Here is a 12594-nt window from a genome sequence, read left to right as displayed (position 1 = left end):
TTCCCATAAGGAATCTCTTGAGAAAAACTCGACGATAAGTGGCACAAACAACCATGGATGATTTTATACAGAAAAAGTTGATCTACACTAAAAGAAATATTGTGAAAATCCATGTTACATATAAGAAAAAAATGTTGCTGGAAAATGAGGCTTATGACACTGTGCGAAAGATTTTGGGGGGTTGAAAATTCCTATTTGGGTTGAACGACTTTGGTGAGGAAAAAATCGTCATAGGTCAAAGTTCGGAGATATGGTGTAATCGTTTTGGCGTTCCTTTATACATGAAAATATATCTTCTTGAAAATATATCTTACATTCCTGCATTAAAATAGAATCAGAATTTTTTTGTAAAACATTTCGTTCTTCTAGTTCGCTTCCTTGTATGTCGTTTTCGTCCTTAACTTATTAAACCGGTTCCAATTATTACAAGATGGAATGTTTCATCCTCGCAAATATTCTACAAAACTGTTGCTCCCAAGATTTTAGTTGGAGCTCTCAAAGACGAGAAGCCGATATTTTAACGATTTCTTGATCTATTCTCAATCTTACCCGTTTATTGTCACTAAAACAATATATGTACACTGGTGTCCATAACTAAAGCAAATTGAATTGAAATTTGAAACAGAATAAATGATCTATAACTTAAAAAAAATAAATTTATTCACTTTTAACAAACAAAAACGTCATATTTTTTTGAAATAAAAAATATTCTATGGGCAACTAATTTCACCCATCTTTTTGATTTTGATTCTTACAAATATGTAAATTTTGCTAGTAATCGACAGCATAACCGTTATTTTTGATCACACCTACGAGACATTTAATCTATAAGATGCTCAATTTGATCCTTGGGTGTACTATTCCTCGCATCCTGAACCTTTGGGAAAATGTTATGTTTGACTATTTCTGAATTTGTTTTGATTTTGCTATCTATTATACTCCGAAGACTTTTCTATAGGATAAAGATCTGATGATTGTGTTAGTCATTATAAAACCCTGATTTTTGACTCAAGTTTCGATGTACGTTTCGGGTTTAAATTATTGACCCTCCTCCTTTTATTTTTTGACTTCCTCACGGTAATTTTTTCATGTCAGAGTTTTTAAATATTAATATTAATAAATAATTAATTCATCCAAGAGCATAATATTTCTCCAATGAGTCAGATTCCAAATAGTATGAGATTTTGCGAAATGCACTCTGTCATTGATGTTATATTCAACGATATCCCTCTCACCAATTCCATTGAACTTTTAAATGGGTATTTTTTTATTACAATTTGTTGATCAGTACGAACTGATGTTCTTTTGCAGCCATCCTCCGTGCTGAACTGTCACGTCTGATATGGTTTAAGAAAATTAAGTTATAATTTGAGAAATCACTGATTTATTCATTATTTTCACAATCCCTGGTAATTAGCTGTTTTATCGGTGAACTGTATTTGTTTCTGAAATACGTGTAGAATCCGAATGCAAAAATTGATACAATTCCCTTATTATTTATTTCAAAATGAATTTTGCATTAATGCTTTAGTTTTTTAATTGAAAAATTACACGAGTTAACTGAAAAAGCCAACACGATATCTTTATTTTTTAAAAAGTTTTGACCACCATTGTATGTAATTTTTTCTAAAAAGATCGAAGATTATATGTATATTTCTGATTTATTTCTTATTTATTTTTATAATTAACGCAAAAAATAGCAAAAGTAATATAGTCATATATGAAAATGCGTAATCGAACCATTCGCATGTCTGATACATTGTATATGTTTTATTTTCCATTTATTTACTGTTTTTCAATACGAAATTTTTATTAAGTCTCATAGACAATAAATAGGTAATTTCTATGAATATTGCGGATTTTTATTTGATTCTGCCTATAATTGCTCTATACCACGCATTTTAACGCTATTTATTCTATAATCATCCAAATACAATTCTATTTTTTTTCTTCCGGTGTATTTCATTGTTTCTTATGAATAGTTCTATTGTCAAGTCAACCGAAAAAATTAAATAAAAATAAAAAAAACACTTTAACTAATAAAAAACAAATTTATGAACACTCGTGATTTTATTGGAGGCGCTGACCATTCATTTAAATAAATGACAGGAATTTAGAACAAAAATGTAGAAGAGCTTCACGATGTTTTCTTTAGATATTTTCGATAAAAAAAAAAACAATCAAATGGTAGATTTTGTGTCAAAAAGAAGGGAAAATATGGAAAATTTCACGAAAAAAAAACAACAGAAATATTATGTGACGTATATAATATATGTATGTGTGTGTTTGTAACGCACACTCACACCTGTGACAATTTTTAAATTATTTGTTTATATTTTTGTGAAAATAAATTGCGTATCTTGTAATTTTCACTAATAGAGGTCAAGATGCGTTGTGAAAATTATGGGTAATTACAATCTAGATCTACACAAGGACCCTTCTTATGCAAAATGGTCCTTCACATTGTTCATTTAAGTTGCTACCCTTTTGTTTTAATACGGTAGCGTATTTGTTGTAGTTATCTAGCTTATCACCAACTATTCGCTATTCCGCACAACAAAAACTGCAAATGTGGTCGAAAGAGATAATGTAAAAGTTGCCTCTATTGATATTTCGTTTTCAAACGAAAAATAAACAATTAACAAGCTTTGCGAATATATATTGAAAGAAAAGAAAAAATCGAAACGGAATAAAATAAAATGAAACAACACAAAAAACATGACGCCAAATTGTAGATACCCGTAATAGTCATTGCATATAGTATAAGGACAACGAAGAGGGGTTAGATTTTTGGGTGCTGTTTGGGGGGCAAAAATTATACCAAATGTGCAAATAACAATTACAATATTATGCAATTGTTTGCATACAACGCAGTTTTTTGTTCATTTTAAATGCTACGTAAACGATATACGAATATATGTATATGTGAACACGAACAAGTGACGTATCTGCCAGTGAATATGATCAAAAATCTGTATATATGTATGTATGCAGACAAGTAAATATTCACGAGACCGGCATTTAAACAATGTATTTGACAGTTAATGTGAATGTGGCCGACAATAAAATATGTCATTATATAGAGAATAGGCATGTGTCTGTTTTCGGTAATTGTTTTTCAAAGGTCATAACTTTAAATCTAATCAGTGTGTGTTTTTTATACAGAAATATTACATGAGTATTTAGAATGTATTTTACTTGTCCTTTACAATATTGTATGAGTTAAGTCAGAATCTCTGAACAAAAATAGAATAGAAATTTTGCCAAAAAAAAAAAAAAAAAAAAAAAACAGATGTGATGCAGCAGGGTAGAATACGGTTGAAACTACAAGTATTTAAATATTTCGCGAAAATTGTTAACATTTTCATATTTATCTTTAAATTACTTAAATTACATCAATCAATTGTCATAAAGTTTGTTGTTGTATCCAGAATAGATTAAATTACACTTTTTGAAATATTATTTACCACTCGAAATATTTTTGCATTTCAACAAAATTGGTTGTTTCTCAAATTTTATTTTTATTTAAATTCAGAAAAAATATATAGCAGCTATTTATATAACTCATTATCTCTTAATCCAATTGAGGAATGATGATAAGGCAGGCAGTCAGACTGTTTACGACTATTAACGGACCAAAGTCGAGGGTTTTTATTGAAAGAGCACACCAGACATGAAAGTGAGGCTGATAACTATTTTGTGCAAATAGTTTTTTGTTATATGTATTAAAAAAGAAAAACTTAAACTAGGTCATAGCCGAGGAAAATCAGCTTTCAATGTCAAAGGAATCATCTTGAACAAATTTTAATTGGATTTATTTCTATGGACACGATATAATTTGGTGAATTTTTAAATTCATAATAGAAGGAAAAAGGAAACTATAATCGTCGGCCAGAGATAGCTTTGTATTCCATGAATTGTAGTGTTCGGTTCATAATTGTGATCTTCAGTTCCACCAGAAAACAGACTAAAATAAATGTTTTTGTCCATTTGAAAACAAAACATTTTCAAAATATACACTGGTGGCCAAAACAAAAGCAACTAAAATTGCAAACTGAATAACTTTTTTTTAAATTTTTAAAACTTATAGTTGAAGTTTATTCAGAAAAAATTATTCAATAAAAAAAAACCAAAAAAGTAGAAACGCAAAATTTATTTTGAAATAAAAAATAATCTATGGAAAATAAAATTGCCTCCAATATTGCTTGCTCAAAACTTAATTAACTTTTTTTGTTTTATAGCCTTAAATAAGTAACGATTATTTTTTATTACGGCAGCACACCTACGAGACATTGAATCTATAAGATGCTGAATTTGATCATTCCTTGCATCCTGAACATCTGGAAAGAGATTATGTTTGTTTATTTGTAAATCACTTTAGATGTTGGTATCTATTATAATCAATGTTGTGCAGCCTTGCACACCAGCTCTTAACATTTTCTGTGGTTAAAACCAAAAGATTCATTAACGAAAAGTTTTCTCAATGTTTTAAATTAAGTAGTTTTTTACACTTCCTGGGATGTTATTTATGTGTTAAAAAATATTTAATTACATTTTGCTAAATAATTCTTGTTTATATTTTCCCTTAACAATTTTTAAGAGAATTTTGCCCCACATTGATAATAACACCAATATATATATTTTATAGGGTTAAGATCTGCTGATTGTGCTGGTCATTACAAAATCCTATGTTTCAATTTAGGTTTGAGTTTGTCGTCATGCTGAACCACCCAAACAAGCGGTATGTTTGTATAAACAATCCGTTCCACTACTTCATAAATCTCGTAAATAGATCGAACTCCATAAAAAGAAAACATCAAGTGACGGCTGAAGGGCTTCTCAAACTTTAAACGCGTTTTTCTCTAAACATTTTTTTTGCGAATGGCGGGCACGACAACTCAAAAACTAATAATCCAATCGGTTCCAAATTTTGGAAACGTTTATCTCTCGTTTGAACTAGGATAAAGCCAATCTTCCTTATTTTTTAACTTGGTTTTTGGTAAAAAATCGGCGATTTTCCAAAAATATTTTTTCAAAGGTCCACCATTTTTTTAATTTTAGAGCGAAGTCGATAATCCTAGTTTAAACGAGAGCCAGAAATGTACTCTTAATATGAGCTTTTGTGAATGAAAATCTGTCTTCCCGATTTTTTCAGAAATAGAAGAGATCTGTGTAAATGCCGTTTAAGAATCGAAATAGGTTCAGAATCCCAAATATTATAACCGTAAAAATAACTAAAATTTCAGACCTCATCTGTTTTTCCAGTAGAGTTGCTCTGGTTTTGCCCAAGCAAAAATTTAAACATTTCCTTTATTATTATTTTTTTCAAAATTCACTTAAAAGAACAAAATCATAAATGCCATATGCTTTCGTTTTTTTAAGTGAATAAAATACCAGATTTAAAACTGAAAAGCCCACGATATGATTATATTTGAAAAAGTTAGACGGCATTTATTATCTTGGCAATTTCAGTTGCTTTAGTTTTGACCACCAGTGTAAGTTCGATATAAAGGTCACGGCCAATTTTATGTATTTCGACTGCAATTTAACATTCCGCATATTTGGAGGGCGAAGAATATTTTTGCATATTTTTTTTTTGAATACGCACCTTATGGAGGAGTTCATATAGATTTCGGTCCGGTCGAAAATAACGTCATTTTTCTTGTTTTGAAAGAAAGTGGAATATATCTAATTTCAGTATCATGCGAAGATTGGAAAATTTAAAAAAAAAATTGTTCCAACTCTTCATTAATCTCAACACATACAATATTAACAGGACATACTCAAAGACATAAAAGTATAAAGATACGACAATCGATACGTCAACAATTTCCAATAGATGGCTTTTCCTCTGTTGTTACGATATCATAACAACATAGCAAACAATATTAATCGTTTTAAACGCTATATCGCAAGCTTATAAAATAAAAATATATTTTTTGAGTACAGATCTCTAATTTTATTTACATTTTATACACACATTATCGCGTATTTGCGTTTTTATTGTTAACATGCCTCTGTTATGCCTGATTCACCCTGGATATTTTTTCATAAACTATTTTGTCAAAATGCATTTTGTCGAGTCTTTACGGTTTCTATGTCTTTGAGTATGTCTTTGAGTATGACATATTCATATGACATATTCTAGGTCGATCATGGCAATTCCTTTTTAATATAATTCGTATATATAAAATACATATAATATAAAATATATTGGAGTTCGCATCATCTTAATTCAGGTTTCTGTCTGAAGGAAAGAAATTTCGGTTTTATTAGATGCCTGTGAATCATTTTTTCATGTTCGTGGTATAACATTTGACCTCTAGCCTCCTAGTTTGATGTACTCCTTAATTAATTTTTTTTAATTTAAATTTTAGTAATATATTGGCATTACATTTTAATCCACAACTCTTTAAGGTTTTTACTTAAAAACTTTTTTAATATTTTAACTCTCCAAAATATATGTTTTGTATATTTTTAATATTTAGTAATTATTTAATACTTGCTGTTATTATTATTTAGTTACACTCTATTAAACGAACATAACATTGTGCCATATGCATGTAAATATGTTTACATATGCCGCTTACTGCTGCTAATGGTTTGTTTTCGCAGTGTTGATTTTTTTTAGAACAATACCGGCATTGTTGGTTGTAATGCTGGTAGCGTTATGCGGTATAAGTGGCGGTGATAATTCTAACAAAACCGAAACAATACTAATTTTAGGTTAAAACGCATTCGCATTGCATATTTTTGCAATTGCAGTCAGTTGTTGTTATTGTCGTGCCTTTTTACACTGTCCAATGTCGCCGTCAATGTTTAAGTTGGTGCTTTTTTATTTGGATTTAAACCTGTATTTTTGAGAAAGTTTTTACCGAAAGTTGAGCTACAGTTCTGTTTTCTTTTTGGTTTGTTTTTCCCTCTGTCATTTGCATTTAAAGAATCCTACATAAAAGACACACTATATACATACGTACATATGTATGTAAATACATACCTTTTTTACTTTTATTTAACGATGCGAAGGATTGACGTAACGTTTTTGGGGGGTATGGTGCTCTCCCTCTCTCTCTTCTCCTGGGTTTGCGTGCGGGTGTGTGTGATTGTGTATTATATTTTACTCCTTGATGGGCTGTTTATAACAGAAAATGTAGACTTTTTCTTAGAATCGAGTTGACAAGAACTTGTACAATTATATATCACGAAGAAATAACAATAATAAAAGCAAATTAATGACTTGGCAATAAAACGGACAACAAAAACTATTTCGTTTCGTTTCATAGAACTCCTAATTACAACAATTGTATTATTGCATAAATTTGTAAAACATTGCCATACTAACGAAGCAAAATTACATTGGAAATTTTTTCATTTATCGACAAACACTTTTGAAGAAATTATCAACAAATTGATGTACAGTTGAAGAAGGTGGTGAGAAATAAAAAATCGCACTAACCAAGTGTAAAATCTGATTGTTGCCAAAAAATATTTTTTTCTTTTTTGTTCTACACACTCCGCTTGATATTCTTTGTCGCAATCCCTTTTTTAATTCTTTAAAAAAACGACCCACTCGCACCAGTGTCTCACGACCGACTGAATCGTTGACCAACTCTAAAGCGTAAATATCTCATCCGATTTCAACATGCAAAAAGTTATCACATTCAAAAAAATACAACAACAGCATGTAATAGCTGTTAAACGCAGCGAGCCCCAATACAACAGTCTGCTGTTGGGGCTCGCTCTGTGATTTGTCATCTTCTCTCATCCAGCACCACAAAATGCCATACAAAACACACACTGTTATTGCCATGTGTGTGTTGTTTTTGGATGTGCCCTCATGAAGAGAGCTTCACTCTCCCCTCAATAGATAACAGTTAGTTGATTTTGTTTGTGTATTTTGGTGGAGCAAAAGAGAATCGGAGAGCTTATGAGAATGAAGAGAAGTGGAGCTTGCTTCCCCAAAACATATGTTTACATTGAAGAGTGTGAGGAGATTTGTTATTATTTTGAATATATGTACATATACAGCGAACAGTGTTTCGAATATCAAATATAAAAAGTCAATAAATCAGTTAATATAACGTTACGATACAGTAGTAAATGAATATGAAAAGGATTAAGAGAAATGGGGCTGAATGTACACATATGAAGACAAAAGTTTAAATTGCAAAGTTAATTGTAAAGCTAGGTTGCGCATTTTGTATCGAAAAAATTGGCTACTAACTCACGACTCTCGAGATAATAACTCACTTAGTTCTTTTTTTTTTGATTTTTGTTCTGTTTTTAAAACTTTGTTTTAAAAATTCCTTAAATTTGCAAACAAAAAAAAAAAAAAAAAAAAATGATTTGTTTTATTTCAAAATAAATTGCGTTTGTTATCAGAAGCTAAATAATAATAATTATGAATGGTGATAGGAAAAATACTTTCAATGACTCCCACATTCAAATTCAAATCTAATATGCAAAACTATACCATTTTTCTCTTATCAGAAATGGGCGAGCAAATGTCACAAAATAATACCCCCGAAATAGAAACAAAACGTGGACATACAACAACTTTTGATTGCTCGGAAATTTTTCGTACGATCGGATGTTCTATGGGCATACATTTATTTTTTCTCAGACATACATACACACACTTCTGTACATGAATACAATTATTTGTTTAATTATGGTTTTATTAACGGCAGCGGCAACAACACAGTCTGCCTGCTGCTAGACAGTGTGTTTATTAATTACACCTAACAATAGAGGTGATATGGGAAGATATATTGGAACACTTGTGTAGTTGTTCGGTAATTCGTTGATCGCTGCTAATATCTCGACACTGTATATATGTTTTGCAAATAAATAAAGAGACGGCGGTGGATCTCTGAGATTCTCTTGTGCTCTGTGTTTGGGTGCCTCTTCATATCATAACACGTGCTATTCATGTGTCTGGTTATCGAATGTTTTCTTAATTTGCAATTACTGCCGGTATTCTGTTTGCACAGTGACTCGCAGCGGCGCAAGTTTTTAAATGTGTTTTTTACATAGTCCTCATTTAAGGAAACTAGAATGCCATTTCGGTTCGGAAATGTGGCCAAAACTCAAACAACTGAAAATACAAACGTAATAAATGCCTTATATCTTTTTGAAAAATAAACATATCGTGTTGGTCAGTTTTTAATTTACTTAAACAAAGCATAATTGCAAAACTCTTTATGAAATAAATAAGGAAATTGTCTTAATTTTTGCTTGGGCAAAACTAATGCAACTCTACTATACACACAGATTAGCTCTGAAATTTTAGTCTTTTACCGTTATAATTACTATGTTTTGGTTTCTACACTTATTTCGATTCTTATAGGCCATACTTAAAAGGATTTTATTACAATAAAATGTTCATCACGGGGGGAGGCCGCGAAAAATATCAGTTCGTGCTGATCATAAAGTTCAACGAAATTTTTGAGAGGGCTATTACTGGACATAATCTCAAGAACAGAGCGTGGGCGAACTTTGGTAGCCAATCTACATTCCCGGAAACTATCAAGAAAGTCCCTTTTTCTGAATAAATTATACAATAAAATTATATATTTTTTGAGTCCACCAATAAGTTTACAAGAATACTGTAAAAAAGTTTTTAAAATATGTGGTGGTTAATTTTTGGACTCTTCCCCGCAAGATTTGAATTTTGCCAAATGTGTACCGCCTTCCCAAAAATGGGAATACCATTGTAAGAATTGTTTCTTACAATGGTATCATCAGCAAATCTCAGCAAATTTCTATAAGTGATTTAAATTTTTGATTTTCATTTAATTAAATTTCATTCAGATATAGTTATTATTAATAAAATATTTAAGTTTTAAAATTAAATTTAAGATTTTGAAAACCAAATACTGGTGTTGTGTTGTTAAAAATGGTAGACTTGAAATATTATTTTTGATCTGTGCTATTTACTTTTACTTTTTAGTAAAAGGGAAAATGTTAAAATCGGTCTGAATACACGAGATAGTAAAGCTATCTATTTTCGTCAATGTCAGACTTCCAACTGGAAAGTAAAAAATGGTTTGACAACTTACTTTGGCATATGTCGAATTCCAGAATAAAATTCATTGTCGATTTACGCATGTCCGTCTGTTGAAATCACGATAGGCATCGCAATATTTAAGATAGAGCTCTGCACCGACATTGTTAGTACTCCTAGGATGTTTGGTATTGCAAATGGGATATATCGGTCCACGATTTGGTGTAGCATCCATATAACGGTACCCCCAAATATTCGGTATTTTTAGACAAGATTTCCAACTGAATTGAATGTATTTTCATATTTGGGTTCTCACTGTATAGCACATCTCCGTACCAACAATTATTAATACTGATCCAAGTTTGAGGGTAGCGCCCTTATAACGGCACTCTCCAATATTCGGCATATTGGGAATTATGGACACGTCTTTCCACAGAATTTGGTATTTTGGGTTTGCATTGAACATATGCATTGCACATATCCACACCAATAATTATTATTAATGACAAGAATAAAACGGAACCCCCAGTATTCGGTATTTTTGGGATTTTGGATACGTTTTTCAACCAACTTGGCTATAATTTTGTATTTTGGGCTTTCATTGTATAGCACATTTCCGTACTAAAAAAATTTAATATTGACCCACATTTTAGAGTAGCCCCCAATATGGGGAGTTTTACCCGTTTTTCAATTAAATTGACTTAAATTTGGTATTTTGGGTTCTCATTACGGTACCACCACATATTGGTATTTTGAGAATTTTGAACACATTTTTCAACCGAATTGTCTGCAAATTGTCCGTTTTATTAAAGCCCCATATAACGGTAGCATCTTATTGGATATTTTGAGAATTTCAATTTGGTATGTTCAAGGTCCTATCATAAGATGAGTTTTCTCCTAGGAGCCCCCATTCGATATGTCCCATTTGCCGGACCAAAGCCGCCTGATAGTAAAATTAATGTACATGTGATCAAAGCTCTACCTTTAATATTGTGATTTCAAGCGTGAATATATTGTTATATAAATATATTTTATGAGGATTGCGACGAGTATTTCGAGGTATTTCATAAGACAACCTCGCACAATTGCAAATTATTTTTCTGTGTTCTGCGGGTTCAAGAATGTAGCTGCAGTCACTCCATATAAACCCCCTGTTAGATATACCAGAATATACACACATCGCTACCACTATCATTGTTTAGGTTTTCATACGATTAATTCAAAATAGAAAATATTTTGAAAACACACGGGATGTATCAGCTGATATTCCTGGTTGATTATATGCATAAATCATCGGCCGAACTATCGACTGACACTTTTAAAATGAGAGACGTTTCTGCAAATTAAATAATTTTTGTTGCAGCTTAAATTTATTAGAAGTTTTAATATATATTTGTTTAATTATGTGAACGCTATTCTAGTACAATTTTTAAATACATCATGGAACACAGTCTATTTATTAGAATAGTCAGAAATTCATTTATTTCTATTTTTGTTGCAAAATAAACCACTTGCTTCGGGTTGTTTTAAGACTATGATATTTTTAGATTTTAAACTGGGTTACACCTGTTCTAACTTGTTTTGAAGATAATATGTTCATTGGGGAAACGTCTTTAAAATTCATACATATATAATAATTTATGCCTACTATGAACATATGAGATATGGTCTTCTTTATAGTGTGTTCTTCGTACAATCAATATTTATTATTTATAGTCAAAGCATATCACTAGATTTTGAAATTATATTAACCAACTATCTCTCAAGGCCAATAAATTCCTTCAATTCATCTTCACTCTTTCTCTCTCTTTCTCTTTCTTATCAGTAGAACTACTCATGGTTTATTGAGTGGTGATAGATATGTTCCTACAAACCCCTGAGAGTCACTGCCAATTTCAATAAAATTCCTGTCGGTCTAGAGTCTAGACTCGTCTTGGTCTTATCATTTGGAATGAAATTAAACAAAAAATGTTATCTTTATATATGCGAAAATTTCCCCGCTGCTTATGAGAATACTTACACAGAAACATATATACTCGTACATATGAGTGTGAGTACCTTGACAGTGGAAATTGTGAGTGGGAAGTGTGCAAGTTTGACTTATCTTTTGGCAAATGATCTGCAATAAAAAATACAAATGTAGACATGGCCTAATTGTGCTTAAAATTAATCGTTTTATCTTGCTGTTTGATAATAAACAAATTAATTTGTATAAAACGCATTTATTTCACCGATATTTTCTAGGGGACAAAAGTAATGAAACAATACCGCCGGGTTTAACAGAGTTTGAATATGGTAAAAAAATTTAATTGTCAAGGTTCTTTTCGAACTGCCAGTTTGCAGACGAAGGGAAGGACAGCTGACACTGTCACTCACAATATCAAGGGACATTTTAAGCTCCAGTTCACTAGTTACTGCAAGAACTCTTCAAGAAAAAAGAAATATGCTCGGATGGCACTAGAACATTACTCATCTCATCGGATGTATAGGTAGAATTATAAATAAAACATTTCTGTCACTAATGCTGCTGTTTTGGAAATTCGTACTAGAACGCCACGAAAAGTGCTAAAGTACTAAACTAAGTACTA

At 31.1% G+C, this 12594-nt stretch overlaps 1 protein-coding gene across 1 annotated transcript in view; it reads left to right on the top strand.

Moving 5' to 3' along the window:
* Positions 1–12594, top strand: part of LOC133332470 (superoxide dismutase [Mn], mitochondrial) — a 106720-nt gene that overhangs the window by 326 nt on the left and 93800 nt on the right. The window lies entirely within an intron of this gene.

This window comes from Musca vetustissima, unplaced genomic scaffold (assembly GCF_032173495.1).
Source record: "Musca vetustissima isolate MV318-11 ecotype Yass unplaced genomic scaffold, APGP_CSIRO_Mvet_v1 utg9226, whole genome shotgun sequence".
In the NCBI taxonomy this organism is placed as follows: domain Eukaryota; kingdom Metazoa; phylum Arthropoda; class Insecta; order Diptera; family Muscidae; genus Musca; species Musca vetustissima.
Note: the sequence above shows the minus strand (reverse complement) of the source record. Positions and strands in the feature narration are given on the sequence as shown.